Consider the following 21,121-nt stretch of genomic DNA (forward strand, 5'->3'; position numbering starts at 1 on the left):
TGACCTGATATTATTGTGTACAGCACGGATCAGTTCATTATTGCTCCTTTAACTACCCATTTTACTTGCTGATGATTCTGTGGGTCAGCCTTTGAGTTGGGTGGTCCTGATACCCTCATCTGGGGTCACCGTGGTAAGTGGAATAATGTACCTCCTCCAAAGATGTTGATGCTTTAATCCCTGATATTAAGTCTGGGTATGTTACATGGTCAAAGGGACTTTGTAAATGGAATTAAGTTTATGGACCTTTGGCTAAGAAGATTATCTTTGATTGTCTGGATGGGTCCAGTGTAGTCACATGGGCACTTAAAAGTGTAAGAAGAAGGCAGAAGAGTTAGTCACAGAGATGTAATGGAAGAAGAGATGGGAGAGATTTGAAGTGGCAAAGGGACTTGGCCCATCACTGCTGGCTTTGAATATTGGGGAAAGGGTTCATGAGCCAAGGAGTATAGGAACAGCCCTCACTAACAGGCAGCAAACAGGAGACCTCAATCCTACAGCTGCAAGAGACTGAATTCTGCCAACAGTCTGAATAAGCAAAGAAAAAGATTCTCCCCTAAAACTTCTGAAAAGGAATGCAGCCCTGCTGACAGCTCAGTTTTAGCCTGGTGAGATCTATCTTGGAGTTCCAGAACTGTGAGGTGGTAAATGCACATTGTTTCCAGCTGGTGTTAACTTGTTCTATAGCAATAGAAAACCAGTACAGTCACTCACATTGCTACAATCAGGCATGACAGGCCGGATGAACTGAGCAGCTCATTTGCATGTCTGGTGGTTGGTGCCAGGAGATGAGGCTGGCCTACTTTACCTGGAAAGAAAGTGAGAGCAGTAGCTACAAGGGTTCTTAAGGCTTTGCTCAGAACTCCCCACAATGCATTCCTGCCATATTTTATTTTATTATTGACTATTGTTACTATTATTATTATTATTTTGGCTATGCTGGGTCTTCGTTGCGGCCCACAGACTTTCTCTATTTGCAGCAAGTGGGGGCTACTCTCTTGTTGCAGAGCACGGGAACTAGGGTGAGAGGGCTCAGTAGTTGTCCCTGCCACATTTTATTGATCACAGCAAGTGATAAGGTCTGTCCAGACTCAAAGGGTAGAGAAATTATTTCCACTCTTTAATAGGAGGAAATATAGAGGCATATTGGAAAAGGGCAGGTAAAGCTTGGAAAGGAGGAGTTTGTGGCCATTTTTCACAATCTGCCAGACAGGAAACTTGTGCAACAACATTCTGTAAGAGGGATCTCTTCTGTTGACATCCTGTTGGCATTAGGGGATGCAGCTGAAAACAGTAAACATACACACTTCTCATTCTAAGGAGAGCTGTCAACCCCCAGGGTTGGATGCTTCCCCCGGTGAGTGGTGTTGGAAGGAAGTGGCTTAGCGGGGAATGGAGTGGAGAAGGGGTGGATTTCCCCATCTCTAAATCAAATGATTGGGGAGGCTCCAAAGGAATTGCTTAAACAAAGTGATGATTTGCAGGAAGAAGAGATAAACATCTTAATCCTGACTGCCTAGATTATAAATCTGGAGAGGAGACTGATGATGGGAGCTCATCCATTTGTTAACCATATATTTCTTGGGCACTGTAATGATTAATTTTATGTCAAATTGAGTGAGTCATGGGGTGCCCAGATACTTAGTTAAATATTATTCTGGGTGTGTCTGTGAGGCTGTGTTTGGATGAAATGACATCTGAATTGGTAGTGAAGCAGACTGCCAACCTTAATTTTGATGGGCCTCATCTAATCCTCATCTAATGAGCTTCCCTGGTAGCTCAGTTGGTAAAGACAGACCTGTGCTCGATCCTAGGGTTGGGAAGATCCCCTGGAGAAGGAAATGGCAACCCACTCCAGTATTTTTGCCTGGAAAATCCTAGGAGCAGAGGAGCCTGGCAGGCTACAGTCCATGATCAGAAGAGTCAGACATGACTTAGCAACTGGTTTCCTTTCCTTTCTGTCTAATCCACTGAAGGTCTGAAGAAAACAGAGATTAGGAAGAATTTGCTCTCACTCTGCCTGATGGTCCTTGAGCTAGGACATTGGTCTTCTTCAGCTTCTTTTATAAAAAACTTAATTAATTAATCTATTTTTGGCTGTGCTGGGTCTCTGTTGACGCGCAGGGTCTTTCTCTAGTTGCAGTGCGTAGGCCTCTCATTCTGGTGGCTTCTCTTGTGCGGAGCATGGACTCTAGAGCTGGTAGCCTTCAGTAGTTGCAGCTCGCAGGCCCTAAAGTACAGGCTTAGTAATTGTGGCACATGGGCCTAGTTGCCCCAAGACATGTGGACTCTTCCCCTGTGACCCCTGCATTGGCAGGCGGATTCTTAACAGATCTCTCACCTAATCTGCACATACCTTGGGTTTCCCAGCCTCCAGAACTGTGAGAAATACAATTTTTGTTGTTTTTAATCCTCCCAGTCTAGGATAGTTTGTTAGGACAGCCTCAATGGGCTAAGATATATATGTCCTAGTATATATATCATAATTTTTATGTATACACACACACACACACACACACACACACACACACATATATATATATATATATATATATACACACACACACACATGAATAAAATTGGCATTTTCACAATGCAGGAGTTAGGGGCCTAGACCATTTCCTCAGTCAAAAATTCAGATATAACTTTATAGTGAGTGCTCTGTATCTATGGTTCTACATCTATGGATTCAACCGACCATGGATGGTGGATCGTGTAGTACTGTGATACATATTTAGTGAAAGAAATTCAGATATAAATGGACTTGTGCAGTTCAAATTCAAGGATCAACTGTATATATACTTGAGTTTATTTCTCTGGAGAACCCTGACTAATACAGGTTCTTACTGTGCATCATATCTTGTTTTAAGTTCTGGGGATTCAGCACTAAATAAAATGGGCAATAATTCATGGAGCTTACATTCTACTGGGGAAAACAAACAAACGAAAAAAATCCACAACAAGACAAATGTATGGGAAAATGTTAGAGAAAAGTTAAGGGGAAAAAACAAAAGCAGGGGAAAGGAGAGGCTGACATTTTAGATCATGAAGTCAAGATAGGACTCATTGCCAGGGTGACATTTGAGAAGACGTTTGGACATTTGTGACTCTTGAGAGAGTTGACATATGTCCCCTGGAATATGGGGTGCTCATGAACTTAGAGATTGGCAGGGCTTCCTAAATGTTCTCACTTTGAAACAGGGAGGCCCTGATGAAGCAGTCCCTGCCAGGTGAGCAGTGACCACACTGTAGTGTGCCTCAAGAGGAAAGGGGTGGAGCCTTTTCCTCATCTTGTTTCTCAGCCTGAGGGCATGAGCAGGAACCTCAAGGGACCCCCAGTCTTTCTTATGAAAGAGCACAGGGTAGAGTAGAAACTGATGTCAAGAGGCTGCCCTAGTTGTCCAGTAAGGCGATGTTTCACCTTGTAGAGGGCCTGCAGCCTGGGGCTGGCAGAGGCTGAGGGGACTCAAGACTGCCACTGCCTGAAGGGATCTTCAGTGGAAAACGGTCCAGATGACGTTATGTAGCACTCCAAAAGCACCACATGCACCATCTCAGCAGAGCCCACCAGCCATGTGGGGGTCACCAGCTGAGGGAGTCCGCCTAGGAGGCCAGTCATAGGAGAAGGTCAGAGGGCAGAGCCTCATCTTCTCATGGGAAGAGCTCAGGGTGGGGAGGGGAAGAATCCTGGAACATGGATTTCCAACTCTCTGAGAGGGTGAGTCTAACTTCCTGATGATCTTCTGTTTGGAGGTAGGTAACAAGTTATTTAAGGTAGTTTAAGAGAAAGAGGAGAATTTATGATGCTTATATTGGCTTAACTCACAGACCAGGAAGCAGATGTAGGAGGGCTTCAGGAAGGAAGGGAGCCTGGAACAGGAACCTCTCTCTCATCACTGATTCTCTTGTCCATTCTCTTCTCTCTCTCCATCACTCTATCTCCCTTCCTCCCTTCATCCCTTTCTCTTCCTGCAGACTGACTTTCTCTGCTTCTCCTACCCATCACTGCACTGCAAATCTCCTTAGTTTGCATGAGAGAGCCCCCAGCTTCCTGTAGACAATTGGCATGTTCTCTCTCCCAATTCAAGTTTCCAGGGAGAAAGAATGTGATCAGATCAGCACAGGCAGAAACTCAGCTTGTGTTCAGCCAGCTATAGCCAGATGTTGGGAATGTGCTATATGATCATTGCTGCAGCCTTCCCATAGATGCAGACCAGAAGACAAGAATGTGCATGCAAGTTTATTTGGGATATGATCCCAGGAAGCACTGTAGGGGAGCAGCAAAGTGACATAGGGAAAGGAAGGAAGCTATAGATATGTTATTAATAGCAAAGGGTGGGCAACTGTGCCTCAGTTCCACAAAGGCCTCTGGGAGAGGGTGAAGAGCACACCTCAGAGCTGTCCAACCTGAGGGGTGAGGGAGCTGGGGTACCTATCCACCAGCTCTTATCTGTCACTGTTTGAGGGCTGCTCCCAGAGGTATTAATTCCCTGCCCTCCCTGGAATTAGCTCAAGTGGAAAACCCAAGCACTTGCATCAAGAAGCATTTGGTATGAATGATGAGAGCTGTATGGTCAAGGCGTAAATAGCACCTGCTATAGATAACATTCAGGAATGGGAAGAGAGTCTCAAAAGAACATGGTTAAAAACGTGATTGGAGAAACTAAAATTTTCAATACCTCTCTGCCTTAGATTTCCTAATGAATTGACAGTATACATGAATTAAACTGTGAAGAACTTACTAGCCTGACAGCAGTCACGTGTGTGTAGTAGAAATGGACATAGACAGACAGAGAATCTGTCCTATACTATGAGTGACTTGAGGTGAGAAGGAGGGAATTGAATTTTTGTTTTAAACATTCTACATTTGCTAGAAGCCATTAAAATGTGAAAACAGATGATAGAGGAGCAATGAATGATTGTTGTCTTTCCTTTACATCGTTATAATGATGTTTGTGTAGTAATTAGACTTGAGAGTAAAACAATGCTCCTAAAATGCTTTCTTGTTTTTAACTTAAAAAAAAAATGCCCTCCATCTTTAACTTTAGAGGCGGAAAATCATATTTTCTAATGGCCTCCAGAGCTCAGTTAGTGCAAAGTCTTCTTTGAAAATAATGGAAACTTTATGCTCAGTCTCTTTAGTGACTGGAGCAAGACAACAAATGAGACCCAAGAGAATTTAGGGCTCAGGGTTTCAAATGACATCGAGCCTTAAGTGATCATATGGAGAGAGGAAGGGTTGCACCCAAGGGGCCTTGGTTACTCATTTATATCACAAATGTAACCAGAGATGTCTGGAGGTAGAGGGTCCTGGTGGGAACAGAAACATCTCCCCAACAAATGGTGCTGCATGTACTCCTCTGGGTATCCTCCCTACTTCTTGAAATAAGAGGTGAATTCTACCAACAGCTTGGAAATGTCCTCTCTGCATTTTTCCAGCCCAGATTGCTAAGAACACAGAGTTTTCCTTGTATATGATAATTCCCCTACAGTCTTGAAAATGTCTTAAAACAGTTCACCAGACATAAAAAATAGTTACATCAAAATCTTTAAAAAATTGTCCTTTAGGGACTTCCCTGGTGGTCCAGTGGCTAAGACTCCATGCTCCCAATGCAGGGGACCTGGGTTTGATCCCTGGTTGGGGAACTAGTTCCCACATGCTTCAACTAAAGATCCCGTGTGCTGCAACTAAGACCCGGCACAGCCTAAATAAGTTAATAAAGATATATATTTTTAAATGGTCCTTAAAAAATAGTGTAACTATTATCTGTTCTCCTATTTAAAATATTAATGGGAAATACTCAAAACATTAGCAATTTTTGTTTGTTCCTGAGGGATAGAATTACACTTGATTTTTACTTTTAACTTTTATCTGTAGCATCTATATTTTCTACAATAAACATGTATTATATGTTTATGTATATTTTTTCTAAAGATGGAGAGTGAGAAAGACTCAGCTTCAAAAATCAAAAAGAACTTGTCTTTATAAATATTGAATACTGCTTGAGTCAGAAGTCACCAAAAATAAATTTGAAAGACAAGGGATAGACTGAGAGAAAACATTTGCAATAAGTATAGCAGGAAAATAATTTTAATATACATATATATGATTCAAATCAAAACGAAAAAGTAATCTGATAAAAATCAGACAAAAGATATTTATGGAAGTTGAAATTCAAATTTCCAATGAACAAATAAAAAGGTCTCAACTTCACTAAAAACCAAGGAAATAGAAGTTACAACCAGTAAGAAATATAATTTTTGCCTACCAGCTTAAGAAACATTTTAAAAATTGGTAATATCTAGAGTCTGTAAGAATGTGAATTCTCTAAGAAAATTTAAAAGTCTAATAGTATCCAGTGTCTACGAGGATATGTACTATTGAAAATTCTTCTCCCAAAGAGAACCTAGTGTTACACGTCAACACTTTAAGTGTGCATACCCTGCACTCCAATTTTAGGTACCTAGCCTGGAGAAATAGTTACCCACATGCACAAGAAGAGTATGCACAAGAAATAGCTGAGTCATAAAGCACTGGAAATGATGCAAATGTCCAGCAGGACAGAATGGCTATGTAAACTATGATTCATCCATGCTGTTGAAAACCATGCTATAACTAAAGAAGCAGAGACACTACTTTGCCAACAAAGGTCCGTCTAGTCAAGGCTATGGTTTTTCCTGTGGTCATGTATGGATGTGAGAGTTGGACTGTGAAGAAAGCTGAATGCCAAAGAATTGATGCTTTTGAACTGTGGTGTTGGAGAAGACTCTTGAGAGTCCCTTGGACTGCAAGGAGATCCAACCAGTCCGTTCTGAAGGAGATCAGCCCTGGGATTTCTTTGGAAGGACTGACGCTAAAGCTGAAACTCCAGTACTTTGGCCACCTCATGCGAAGAGTTGACTCATTGGAAAAGACTCTGATCCTGGGAGGGATTGGGGGCAGGAGGGGAAGGGGACGACAGAGGATGAGATGGCTGGATGGCATCACTGACTTGATGGACGTGAGTCTGGGTGAACTCTGGGAGTTGGTGATGGACAGGGAGGCCTGGCGTGCTGCGATTCATGGGGTCGCAAAGAGTCGGACAGACTGAGCGACTGAACTGAGCTGATACATAGTAACATAACAAGCTCTTAAGAATAAGGGCAACATGGTGCAGCAGTAACCAATGAAGGCTTTAACACCAGTTGGCCTGGATTCAAATCATAGTGCTGGCCCTTCCTGCCTGTCTGTACTCTAAGTATTCCAGTCTTCCACTCTCCCATTTGTGAAATGGGAAAAGTAATAGTATTTGCTTCCTGTGCTGTGCTTAGTCACTCAGTCATCTCCAATTCTGTGACCCCGTGCGCTGTAGCCTGCCAGGCTCCTCTGTCCATGGGGATTCTCCAGGCAAGAATACTGGATTGGGTTGCCATGCCCTCCTCCAGGGGATCTTCTCAACCCAGGGATTGAACCCAGGTATCCCACATTGCAGGCGAATTCTTTATCATCTGAGTCACCAGGGAAGCCCTAGGGTTTTTCTTTTCTTTTTTCTCCCTTTTTTGAGAATTAAGCGGATTAATGCATGTAAAGAATTTTGAATTATGCCTGTCTCATAAGAAATGTATCAATACTCTTAGCTGTCATATGTTATTAGTTGAGAAAAGCAAGTGGTAGAAGACCAAGAATTATTATAATTATATTATCAACTTAAAAAGCACAATGTGAGAGTTGCAAGTTAAGTTTTATTTCGGGAAAAATGAGGACTGCAGCCTGGGAGATATCACTTCAAATAACTCAGAGAAGCTGCTCCAAAGAGGTTGTGGGGGAAGGTCAGTATGTGTGATTTTGGTGAAGGGGGAGCTCAATGCAATCAAACACTTAAAAAGTTTCTGCTAGTCATGAGGAGCTTCTGTCACCATGAAGGGATTTAGTGCTTTTGCAGATGTGAGGAGATGCAAGGACTGGGATCATGAAATCTAACTATCTAAAGACCTATTCCACCAGTTTTCCTGGAGCCCAAAGTGCCTCATTCTCCACCTGGAACTCCCTTCAGGGTGTGTCAAAGGTCAACAGAATAGATTCAATCTCCACAGAGGCAGATGGCAAATGCCGTTGCATCCATGTGTGCTAAATTGCTTCAGTCGCGTCCAACTCTTTGCAACGCTATGGACTGTAGCCTGCCAGGTAGCCCCCCAGGCTCCTCTCCATGGGATTCTCCTCCAGGGGACCTTCCCAACCCAGGGATAGAATCTGCAGCTCCTGTGTCTCCTGCATTGCAGGCAGATTCCACTAACGCCACCTGGGAAGCCCTGGCAATTGCCCTTGCTAAGTCACTGCAGCCGTGTCCGACTCTGTGCGACCCGATAGACGGCAGCCCACCAGGCTCCCCCATCCCTGGGATTCTCCAGGCAAGAACACTGGAGTGGGTTGCCATTTCCTTCTCCAATGCATGAAAGTGAAAAGTGAAAGGGAAGTCGCTCAGTTGTATCCGACTCTTAGCGACCCCATGGACTGCAGCCTACCAGGCTCCTCCACCCATGGGATTTTCCAGGCAAGAGTACTGGAGTGGGGTGCCATTGCCTTCTCCAGCAATTGCCCTTGGCAAGCACCAATGTGTAGCTGACAATATCAAAGCTTTAATATTAAAGATAATATTTCTAGTGCACATGTCTATAGTAAAGTGAAGTCGCTCAGTCGTGTCTGACTCTTTGCGACCCCATGGACTATAGCCTACCAGGCTTCTCTGTCCATGGGATTTTCCAGGCAAGAATACTGGAGTGCGTTGCCATTTCCTTCTCCAGGGGATTGTCCCAACTCAGGGATCGAACCTGGGTCTCCCACATTGCAGGCAGACACTTTACCATCGGAGCCATCAGATAAGCTGGTGTCTATACTTACATAGCATGTCTACTTATATAGATAACAGTTTGGAGGAAACACACCACATTAAATAGCAATTTTTATTTTTAGAAAAAGGGGGGGCTCGGGTGTGGTTGAAACAGCCAAGGGCCTTTTTCTGTCAACTTTACACTTTGTATTGATTATTTTTTCACAACAATAAATGTAACTTGTGAAAATACCATAAAAATCAATTAAAATATCTTAAAATCTTAAAATCACAGCCTTGCACATGAACACACACACACAGCTTTAACTAAAGCAAGGCAATAAAGGCTTTGACTCTAAGCTCTAAGATACACACTTACAAATGTTTTACTCAAAGAAGTCAAGCAATTGTGCAATTTTCCGTACTGTTTTGTGTCTATTAGGGCTTTATAAGTAACTTCCTTAGCAATATGAAAACAAATATGCCGAGGCCTTGGTTAACAATACCTTGTAGAAATAGGAAGATACAAGTGATCTGTTCTGTTAACAACCATGATGCCCTCTAGACTTGACTGGGGGCCAGTTTTGTGTAACTTTCATCAGGTGTTGTTACCAGACACAGGTTTGTACACCTAAGACACAGTGAAGTCTAACAAGCCAAAACATCAGAGTTTGGAGCAGAGCAAGGTTTATTGCAGGGCCAAGCTAGGAGAACAATGGCTCATGCTCAAAACCCCTGGACACCTCAAAGGTTTTGGGATAAGTTTTTAAGGCAAAATTGGGGATGAACAGAGTGTGTGACTTTCTTCTGATTGGTTGGAGGTGAGGTAACATGGTGGTGTTCCAGGAATCTTGTGCTCAGCCTGAAGATATCATCCTTTACCTGGGTGGGGCCTTAGTTTCTGCAGAAGAACTCAAAAATATTGTTATGTGCATTTGTTGAGGAGGAAGCAGGACCTTGCTTTATCTCTGAAGTATTGTTTCTTGACTGCTCCTCCTTGTTTCCATATTCCTTCCCTTCCCTGATAAATGGCTATTTGAATCTGCCCTTTGGAACTCAGGGAAGGTCAAAGAGGCTTAAAGAAGACTATCTCCTAGTCCTAGAAACTGGGGATATGGAAAGGCTCTGTAGCTGAGAGGACCCCACAGTATCCTGTTCCATCTCAGTATCTTAAAATTGCACCTCTGCACTTTCTCACAACTTCCAGACAAAAAAAGGTGGAGTGGTCTCATCCAGTGGTGCAGAATTTATCTTGTGTTTTTGGAAGAAATGCTGGTGAAGAGAGGGTCCAGGATGAAAGAGAACTTTCCATCAGATGCACTGTGCCTTGGGACTCATGTGACACTCTTGTGTCATCCTGAATGATGAAGCATTTCACTCTCTAAAGCTTATTATTCGGAGAAGGAGATGGCACCCCACTCCAGTACTCTTGCCTGGAAAATCCCATGGGCGGAGGAGCCTGGTAGGCTGCAGTCCATGGGGTCACTAAGAGTCAGACACGACTGAGCAAGAAGTCTTTCTAAAATACTGAACTAAATATTCTTACACAATAGTTTCTGATGTGATTTCTTAAAATTTATTTTTTTTTAAAAAGTCAAATATGGCTGAGATAGGAGGAAAGGGGGCAGAGCACAACATCAAAAGGATGACACAGCCTTTGACAAACACAGGATATGATGAAAACTGGTTAGAGCAGATTAGGCCCAAGACGGCAGAAGATTAGACTTCCAGTAGACCTTGAGCCTCATTACATGCTCGTTATAATCCATTAGCTAAATGACACACTCACCGGTGCCATGACAGTTCTGAGGCCAATCATAAAAGGCCAAAATGTGGCTCAATTCCTAGAAATCCACGCCCCGCCCCAAATAGTTGAAATAGTCATCTCACTCATTAGTATATGCAATTACTCAGCCCATAAAAAGTAATCATGCCATACTTGGGGACCACTGTCACATTTTGAGATGGACTGCATTCTGTCTATGGAATATGCATGTCATTTATTTAGTACTTATTTTACTCTGGCAACTAAGTCTTAGTTGCAGCACACAGAATCTTCCATCTTCATTTTGGCATGAAAAGTCTTAGGAGTGCACTGGGAGCGTGGAGTCTTAGTCACAGGATCGGCAGGGAAGTCCCTCACCATTATATTTTTTATCTTTTTCCTGAAAAAAAAAAAAAAGAGCTCTAATTCAAACACTGATTGTACTTGCCCTGCAGTAGTCTATCACTTCACTATCACAAGAGGTTTATAAACACATTGCTGTTGTTCAGTTGCTAAGTTCTGTTTGACTCTTTGCAACCCCATGGACCACAGCATGTCAGTACTGAAAGCATCCCTGTCCTTCACTATCTCTTGGAATTTGCTCAAACTTTTGTCCATTGAGTCGATGATGCCATCCAACCATCTCATCTTCAGTCGCCGCCTTCTCATCCTACCCTGAATCCTTCCCAGCATTAGGGTTTCTTACAATGAGTCGGCTATTTGCATGAGGTGGCCAAAGTATTGGAGCTTCAGTTTCAGCATCAGTCCTTCCAGTGAATATTCAGGGTTGATTTCCTTTAGAATTGACTGGTTTGATCTCCTTGCTGTCCAAGGGACTCTCAAGAGTCTTCTCCAGCACTGTTAGGGGAAGTACACTGACTGAAACCACCTACCCTGGCCAGGCACCTTGGTAACCATTTGCATGAGTTGTTTTACGACAGGAAGTCCTGATAAGGAACAAGGAACTAATAATTACCAACCAGAAGAGTTCAGGAAAAGTCAAAAGGTGACATCATGTGTCCAACCACCTCCCAGAATCCTTCTCGCTGGCATCCATCTTGGTTGAACAAGGCATACACCACCAGGAAGGACTCTGAGTCAGAACGATTGGCTAAAGACAGCCCGGAAACGAATCCTATCACCTGAGACCTAAAACCTATCACCTAAAACCTGAGACTGGGAGCCATGTGGCAGAGCAGTTCTCCTGGGTTCTCTTACTCTACTGCTCTCTCTTCGGGCACACTTTCCCAATAAAATCTCTTGCTTTGTCAGCATATGCGTCTCCTTGGACAATTCCTTTCTGAATGTTAGACAAGAGCCCACTTTCAGGCCCTGGAAGGGGTCCCCCTTCCTGCAACAGTACCAGAATTTGAAGGTATCAATTCTTTGGAGCTCAGCCTTCTTTATGGTCCAACTCTCACATCCATACATGACTACTGGAAAAACCATAGCTTTGACTATATGGACCTTTGTTGGCAAAGTGATGTCTCTTCTTTTTAATATGCTATCTAGGCTTGTCATAGCTTTTCTTCCAAGGAGCAAGTGTCTTTTAATTTCATGGCTACAGTCACTGTCTACAGTGATTTTGGAGCCCAAGAAAATAGTCTGTCATTGTTTCTACTTTTTCCCCATCTATTTGCCATGAATTGATGGGACGATCTTGGGATGCCATGATCTTCATGTTTTGAATGTTGGGTATCAAACCAGCTTTTTTCACTCTCCTCTTTAAACCCTCATCAAGAGGCTCTTTAGATCCTCTTTGCATTCTGCCATTAAAGTGGTATCATCTGCATATCTGAAGCTATTGATATTTCTCCTGGTAATCTTGTTTCCAGCCTGGGATTCAACCAGCCCAGCATTTTGCATGATGTACACTGCATAGATGTTAAATAAGCAGGGTAACAATATATAATCTTTTCCAATTTTGAGTCAGTCCATTGTTCCATGTAAGGTTCTAACTGTTGCTTCACAGGATACAAGTGAGGTGGTCTCATATTCCCATCTGTTTAAGAATTTTCCATAGTTTCTTGTTATCCACACAGCCAAAGGCTTTAACATAGTCTTTGAAGCAGGAGTTGACGTTTTTCTGGAATTCCCTTGCTTTCTCTATGACCCAACAGATGTTGACAATTTGATCTCTGGTTCTTCTACATTTTCTAAATCCAGTTTGTACATCTGAAAGTTCTTGGTTCATGTACTGTTGAAGTCTAGCTTAAAGAATTTTGAGCATTACCCTGATAGCATATGAAATGAGCACAGTACCGTTTGAACATTCTTTGGCATTGCCTTTCTTTGGGATTCGAATGAAAACTGACATTTTCCAGCCCTGTGGACTTTGCTGAGTTTTCCAAATTTGCTGGCATATTAAGTGTAGCACTTTCACAGCATCATTTGAAATAGGATTTGAAATAACTCAGCTGGAATTCCATCACCTCCACTAGCTTTGATTGTAGTAATGCTTCCTAAGGCCCAGGATGACTTCACACTCCAGGATGTCTGGCTCTAGGTGAATTGACCACACTGTTGTAGTTATCCAGGTCATTACACCTTTTTTTGTCTAGTTTTTCTGTGTATTCTTGCCACCTCTTCTTAATTTCTTCTGCTTCTGTTAAGTCCTTGCTGTTTCTGTCCTTTATTGTGCCCATCCTTGCATGAAATATACCCTTAGTATCTCTAACTTTCTTAAAGAGATCTGTAGTCTTCCCCATTCTATTGTTTCCCTCTAGTTCACATGGCCTGACCCATATGTGCAAAAACCTTGCTTGGTCATACATATAACTGAGTAGGAAACTGTTGAGTTGGCATTATGCACACATTAATTTATTAAGTACTGCAAAATTGCTTCCTATTGCAATCATTCCAATTTTCACTCTCACTGGCAAAGTGTAACAGCCCTGTTGCTGATTTTCCACTCTCATCACAGTTGATATTTTCAGACTTTAAAATTTTGCCAGTCTAAAGGCTCAGAAATCAGAGTTCATTGTTATTATAATTTGCATCTCCCTGCTGAAGAGCACTCTTTATATTCCTATACTTTATAATCTCCAGCAGTGACATTGAAGTCAGGACAAGACAATTATCACAGAGGACACTACTGTTCACTCTGTGTTGATGAATTACAAAAAATAATCTCTCACCCCCACTTTAGTGTCTATACCAATCAGAATTGGGTTTTGTCACTTTCAATCAAAGACTTCTGACATGTTATTGAGTGACATGAATTAATGTGTGGACTCCCACAGATAATTCCCTGGAGGTGATGTGTTACCTGAAATCAGGTTTCCAAGGATGCTGACTTTAGCGTCCTGTGATGGCGCTAGTTGAGGCTGTGGTTTTGGTAGTTAGGTATCAAAGTGCACGATTTCATTTCTTTCCTACTACACCTGTGCCAGAAGCTGTAGCCCACCAGTATGCCCTCACTGACTCCTTTGGGGGCGGGGCCTGGGTCTTCTGCTGCTGCCAGGGCTCACATGATAGTCCAGAGTGCTCAGGAACCGCCCACCCATTTGGGAGTGGCCCTTGATGTCTGGCTAGCAGGTCAGTTCCCTCTCCCTGCAGTGGGACACTCCAAGTTGTGTTCTGCCCAAGCTTTCAAAGGCCCCTCTGGTAGCCCACTTGATAAAGACCTGGGCAGGCTACCTTCTGTCCCACTGAGATTTCTTGGGATTGCCTCCCACATAAACCACTACTAAGTCCTGACTCAGAGTCAGCATCTGGGAGTTTCCACTTTAAGACAAGATCTAGAAGTGGCCCTAGCAGCCACTAAGTGACCTTTTGGCCACAGGTTAACAGGAAGCGGGTCAATCAGTCTCAAGGAGGATCTTTTTTAAGATTAAGTGTTAGAAAGACTGATCGGATAATTAAAAATTGTTTTTAAGAAATCCCCTTTTTTTCTCTCTGGCTAAAAAGATAAAACATAACGTTTATAAAATTTTGAAAAGTATAGAAAATTAAAGAGAAAAAAATGTAAATTACTCATAATTCTACCACACAAGGATATTTTCTTTGAAAGTAGAGGGTAAATTGTGGCCCCTCAAAACTTAACATTTTCATTCCCTCCCCCCAGTTTTATTGAGATATAATTGACACTCAGCACTGTGTAAGTTTAAGATGCACAGCATAATTATTGACCTAAATGCACTGTGAAACATTTACCACAATAAGTTTAGTTATCCTCCATCATCTCATATAGATTAAAAAAAAAGAATAAAATGAATTTTTTTCCCTTGTGATGAGAACTTTTAAATTTATTCCTTTAACAGCTTTCATATGCACCAAATAGCATGTTAACTATGGTTGTAATTTTGTATATATTACTTCTCTAGTATTTATTTATCTTATAACTGGAAATTTGTACTTTTTGACCATTTTCTTCCAATTACCCCACTCTCCATCCTCCACCTCCAGTAACCACAAATCTTATCTCTTTTTCTATAAATTTGGGTTTTGTTTGTTTTTTAGATTCCACATAATTGAGAACATTCTGTGTTTAGAATCTGGCTTTGTAGAAGGATTATGATCCTAAGACTTCTGTAAGTGTTCTGTTGTTGTGTATAGACACAGCTGGATATAAACTGCTCGTACAGCATAAGGAGGAAATGACTCTTAGCCTCTTTAGTAACATAATAGGAAACTCTAAATGTAAACAAGGGTTTCTTCATCAAGGAACGGAAATTGGTTACCAACCAGTGCTTTCAAGTTCAGACCAGGGGTTTAGAAAAAAATAGGAAGATACAGAATGTAGTAGAGAAAATTAGGAAATGAAAATCTATATCCTCAGCATGGAGTCTATTTAGTTTATTGCACATTTTTTCTCAAACAGCAAGGCAACAAGTGGCTGGAGCAGGACAAATTTAGTTAGATTGATTTCTGATCATAAGAAGACATGAAATGTTGACCATCAAGTGAGGCAGAAGTGGGATCTGGTTATAGTTTTAATAATAACAGAACACATTTTGCAAAGGTAACATACATACAGATGGATTGAGACCAGGTTGAAATCCCCTAAGAAGACAACCAAGAAGTAACAAGAATAAAAAAGAAAATATTAAATCTGTGATGCTAACAGTCCTACAATAAAAACTTGGGTCCAAGCCCTTTCTTTAGGAGATGCTCACAGAAAGCCTAAATGAGGGTGTGAGAAAGAGAAGACAGGACAATTTTCAAGTATGGCTTCCTGCTGTAGGCAGTTGAGGCTAGGTTCCACTGGGGACTTCAACAGAAGAAATACAAAGAAATACAAAGCTTAGCCCAGCACCAGTGTGGAATCCTGAGCACATAAAATGGTTGTTAGTTTAAACTGCTGAATTTTGGGGTGGTTTCTTTATGAAGAAATGAGTAACTGATACAGTGGGGGAGACTCGTGGTAGGCAGGATAGCCCCCAAAGATGTCCACGTCCTAATACCTGGAACCTATAAATATGCTATATTACATAATGAAAGGGACTTTCCAGATGGAACCAATGAAGACTTTAAGATAGAGAGGCTATCCTGGATTATCTGGGCCCAATCTAATCACACAAACCATTACAAACAGAGAACTTTCTCCAGCAGTAGTCAGAGAGACGCAGCAGAAGGAAAAGTCAGAGAGGTTTGAAGTACAAGAAAAACTTGACCTGCTTTTGCTGGAGGTAGCCATATGGAAAGCACAAGAAGTGATGCAAGAAATCTTGAAGGAGCAAAGACTGGCCTTTGCCTGACACCAGAAAGGAAACTGAGAACCCGACAATCACAGAACCTAAATTCAGCCAACAGCCTAAATGGCCTTGAAAGGTGGTCTGTCCCTAGACCCTTCAGAAGGAAATGAAGCCTTGCCATCACTTTGATTGTAGCTTTGTGAGACATTGAGCAGAGGATTCAACTGGGCCATGTTGTATCCAGACTTCTGACCTACAGAATTGGGAGATTATAAATGGCGGTTGTTTTGTTTATTAATGTTGTGGTGATTTGTCACAGCAGCAGTAGAAAACCTGCACCTGCTGTGCAAACTGACTACTGCAATGTGAGTAATGTGACCATCAAGGAGTGTGCCCCAAGCGATGGGCAGAGTCAACCAACTATGGAGGAAAGCAGAGAAGACGTCGTGGAGGAGGAGGAATTTGAGGCAGGCTTTGAAGGAAGGAGTACCATCTTAGGTCAGATTCCAACCCTGAGACAAGGATTTGAGAGAAATGTAGAGAAATATCAATAACCTCAGATATGCAGATGACATCACCCTTATGGCAGAAAGTGAAGAGGAACTGAAAAGCCTCTTGATGAAAGTGAAAGAGGAGACTGAAAAAGTTGGCTTAAAAAAGCTCAACATTCAGAAAACTAAGATCATGGCATCGGGTCCCATCACTTCATGGGAAATAGATGGGGAAACAGTGGAAACAGTGTAAGACTTTATTTTTTGGGGCTCCAAAATCACGGCAGATGGTGATTGCAGTCATGAAATTAAAAGACGCTTACTCCTTGGAAGGAAGGTTGTGACCAACCTAGACAGCATATTCAAAAGCAGAGGCAACTTTGCCACAAAGGTATGTCTAGTCAAGGCTATGGGTTTTCCAGTGGTCATGTATGGATGTGAGAGTTGGACTGTGAAGAAGGCTGAGCGCCAAAGAATTGATGCTTTTGAAGTGTGGTGTTGGAGAAGACTCTTGAGAGTCCCTTGGACTGCAAGGAGATCGAACTAGTCCATCCTAAAGGAGATCAGTCCTGGCTGTTCATTGGAAGAACTGATGCTGAAGCTGAAACTCCAATACTTTGGCCACCTCATGTGAAGAGCTGACTCATTGAAAAAGACCCTGATGCTGGGAGGGATTGGGGGCAGGAGGAGAAGGGGACGACAGAGGATGAGATGGCTGGATGGCATCACCAACTCGATGGACATGAGTTTGAGTAGACTCCAGGAGTTGGTGATGGACAGGGAGGCCTGGCGTGCTGCAATTCATGAAGTTAGATTTTGATATATAATACATTAATAAATAAGTGTATATGTCAAACATCTGTTAATTTTTAAATGTTTTGATAAATGTTCTTCAGTATAATTGGTTTCTTTTGAATCCCTAATGTATTTTATTTTATGAATTTAACATTCCCCACTGAGTTTGGACTTAGTAACAATTTGAAGTTGTTTCAAACATACTTTTAACTGAAATCTCAAGCAGTTGATCCTCTTCTAGCATAGACAAAGTCAATTGACTTGGCTTATTCACAAATGGGTCACAGATCTATTCCTTCCCAGTTTGGGGGTCTTCTGTGGCTGGGAAGTAATGCTCACACTCTTGAAAGCTGAGATAGGTGATCATGTACTAGCTGAGAGAAAGAAGGCCCTGGCTCATGGCCCTCTGCTAATGCTTGAAACATGTAAAAAATCCCAAAGTTCACTTGTCACCCTATAATTCCAGTTTGGCTTTGAATGCAGCCACTTTATCTGCCCACTTAAACACAGTTGTCATTCTCCCCTGAAGACAGAGAGTCAGTTCACAGGGTGGGTGAAATCGTCATACAAGTAAGCAAGTTTTATGACCCATTCTGTGTCTGAAATGTGCTGCCAGTGGTAACTTTTCCTAAAAGAAATTTCTGGAGTGGCTCTCATAACTCAAAAACTCTGGTCAGTGATCTACCTTTAGAAAGCCATCTTATTTCTGTATATGAGAAGATGTGTGTGCTCTGCATCCATCTCCTCACAGAGCTGCACAAATACAAAGACGTGAGTTAAGGGTCAGTTAAAAATTGACTAATTCAGTTTTTCTGATGTGTAATCATTTGAAGCCTTGAGTAGTTCTGCAACTGTGGTGTTGCTTGGCAAAAAAAGTGCTCATAACATATCCTCATGCACATTCTCCAGAAAAATATATCACACAAATCAAGCATTGTTGCCTTGTCAATGTTGGTAAACTTAACCTGGATCTCATACCATGTGTGGATACATGCTTAGTCACATCCAACTCTTTGTGACTCCATGAATTGTAGTCCTCCAGGCTCCTCTGTCCATGGGATTCTCCAGGAAAGAACAGTGGAGTGGGTTGCCATTTCTTACTCCAAGGTATCCTCCCAATCCAGAGATTGAACCTGAGTCTCCTGAGTCTCCTACATTGGCAGGAGGGTTCTGCACCACCTAGGAAGCCCAGATCACATATCATAGTGACTCATTAATCCTCTCTAAGAGTTGTGTCTCAATATCCTCTGCTATTTCATCCATTCATCTAGTTATGGAGCTAGCTGGAAGAGGAACATATGCCACCTTTTGAATTGCATCCTCTCCTAAAAGCCCATGATGCATGTCCCTAGCAGCAGCTGCTGCTGCTGCTAAGTCGCTTCAGTCGTGTCTGACTCTGTGCGACCCCATAGACGGCAGCCCACCAGGCTCCCCCGTCCCTGGGATTCTCCAGGCAAGAACACTGGAGTGGGTTGCCATTTCCTGCTCCAATACATGAAAGTGAAAAGTGAAAGTGAAGTTGCTCAGTCGTGTCCGACCCTCAACGACCCCATGGACTGCAGCCTTCCAGGCTCTTCCGTCCATGGGATTTTCCAGGCAAGAGCACTGGAGTGGGGTGCCATTGTCCTTAGCAGCAGGCAGGATCAACTCCTCACCATTAGTAAGGGGCTTCTTAGCTTTAACTTTGCTGTTAGCCGCTGAAAATGATGCTCTCAGTGCAGACACATTTGATGAAGTGGTGGCCTTCAATAATTGCTTCTGTTTTTCATGTTCATGTTTTTTCTTTTGAAAAACTCCTAAGGCTTATCTTTTAATGCAGGGTGCTTAGTCTTCATGAGGTGAAGCAGTTTTGAAAGTTTCATGGCTTTGTTGGATAGCCAGTTGCCACGTATTATACAAAGCAAGCTTGGAGAATATGAATCACCTGTTTCAATGAACCCATAATTTAAGTAGGACTCTGTATTTCTTTTAAATGCAGCTTTCTTTTTGTTGGCAGTCTTAGAGTCTTCTGCTGCTTCTTCTCTGCTGTTTTTCAAAGAAGCTCTCCAGAGTCATTTGTGTTTTTACTCATTTTGGCTAGGGTTAGCTTGTGGGCTTACCAAAACTGTGACTGAGACAAGTGTGCAATGTGGGAAAGAGGCACAGATGGAAGTAGTAAATAAAATAGTAGGCAGGCCACAGAAGGACTAAAATAGGTGTGGGATTATGACTTAAAGACTGCCACCAGATGCAGCTGTATAATTGAAGTACATTAACTCACTTGCCACTAATAAAGCCTGCCAACAGATGCAGCTTAATTGTCACTTGCCACTCACTGATAGGGTTTTGATATGAGTCTGGAAGCAATTGACTTACTGTGGTCTTTGTACAGTCAAACCTCTCTGCTAGTGATAATCTATATTTGCAGCCACTCCCCAATCCTAACATCACCTCTTCAACTCCACCTCAGATCATCAGGCATTAGATTCTCATCAGGAGCACATAACCTAGATCCCTCACATGCACACCTCACAGTAGAGATCACGTTCCTATGAGAATCTAATGCTACCATTGATCTGACAGGAGGCAGAGCTCAAGTGATGGGAGATCCCCATTATGTGGGATCCCCATGGTGTGCATCTAATGGGGAATGGGGTCAATGGCTAAAAGTCCATCCTCCATTGTCCAGTGGATCACTTCTGATGTGCTTTCTCTTTTTCTTCAGAAGGTCTCAGCAAGGCTGAGCCTCTTGCCCATAGTGGCAACGGGCTCAGTAACACCCTCGTGCTGGCTTTTTTCCTTCCTAGATTCATTCTCCCCATTCCCTCACTTCTGCTTCCAGGAATCACCTCTCAGATAGATGACCAGCACCCATGTCTTTCTCTCAAATTTTGCTTTTTGGGGTAACTTAACAAAGGCAGTGCTCATCACTGAGATTTTATGGAGAGTTGGTGATACAGGTTTCTGCAGGGTAGGATGCTGCCGGTATAAACCAGTACAGCTTGTTTACAGGCATCTGTTTTGACTGGCTGGCATCCATTTGCTTGAGTGGTGCCTATGCCACCCAGGTTATCTCCTACTAATGAGGTCCAAGTCATCACCATGACATATGTGACTGTCCCTGACATTTCCTTCTTGGCTGGTTATGAGGTTTCAGTTTAAGACATGTGGGTAGGGAATATAAATAGCTTAAGATGAAATTCTATTGGGCCATGTACTGAAAGGTCTCTGTTCTAAAAATGAGGAGAAAAGGTTATCTGAGGTTATCTGACAGCTGAGGAGATGATTGTGTAGATCCTGGAGAGGGGATCTAGGTAAAGCCCGTCCAATAGAATCACCCTGTACCACTGTCCCCTTGGTCTCTCAAAGGCACTCACATTCCCACCCCCAACTTCAGCAACCTTCAACCTTCCCTGGAAATGGGAAGAGCTGCTTTTTACCTTACAGGTGCTGAGGACTGAATAAAAATGGAAAGTGAAAAACAAATTCACATTTCAGTAAATTACCCTGGTCCGGGAGCAGAGTGTTTTAAAGCCTTCAAGACATTTTCACAGACATGGTTTTATTTGATCTTCACATTAATGTTAACATTAGTAATTCACATTAAATAGGGTGGAGTAGTTCATTAGAAAAGACCCTTATGCTGGG

The 21,121-nt window shown here is 42.4% G+C and overlaps 1 long non-coding RNA gene across 1 annotated transcript in view; it reads left to right on the forward strand.

Annotated features, from left to right (window-relative positions):
* Positions 1 to 21,121, forward strand: part of LOC132346917 (uncharacterized) — a 29,207-nt gene continuing 8,086 nt past the window's right edge. The window contains exon 1 of the long non-coding RNA XR_009496921.1: positions 1 to 1,357. This is a non-coding gene — a long non-coding RNA (uncharacterized lncRNA). The remainder of the gene's footprint in view (positions 1,358 to 21,121) is intronic.

Source organism: Bos taurus, chromosome 13 (assembly GCF_002263795.3).
Source record: "Bos taurus isolate L1 Dominette 01449 registration number 42190680 breed Hereford chromosome 13, ARS-UCD2.0, whole genome shotgun sequence".
Lineage (NCBI taxonomy): Eukaryota > Metazoa > Chordata > Mammalia > Artiodactyla > Bovidae > Bos > Bos taurus.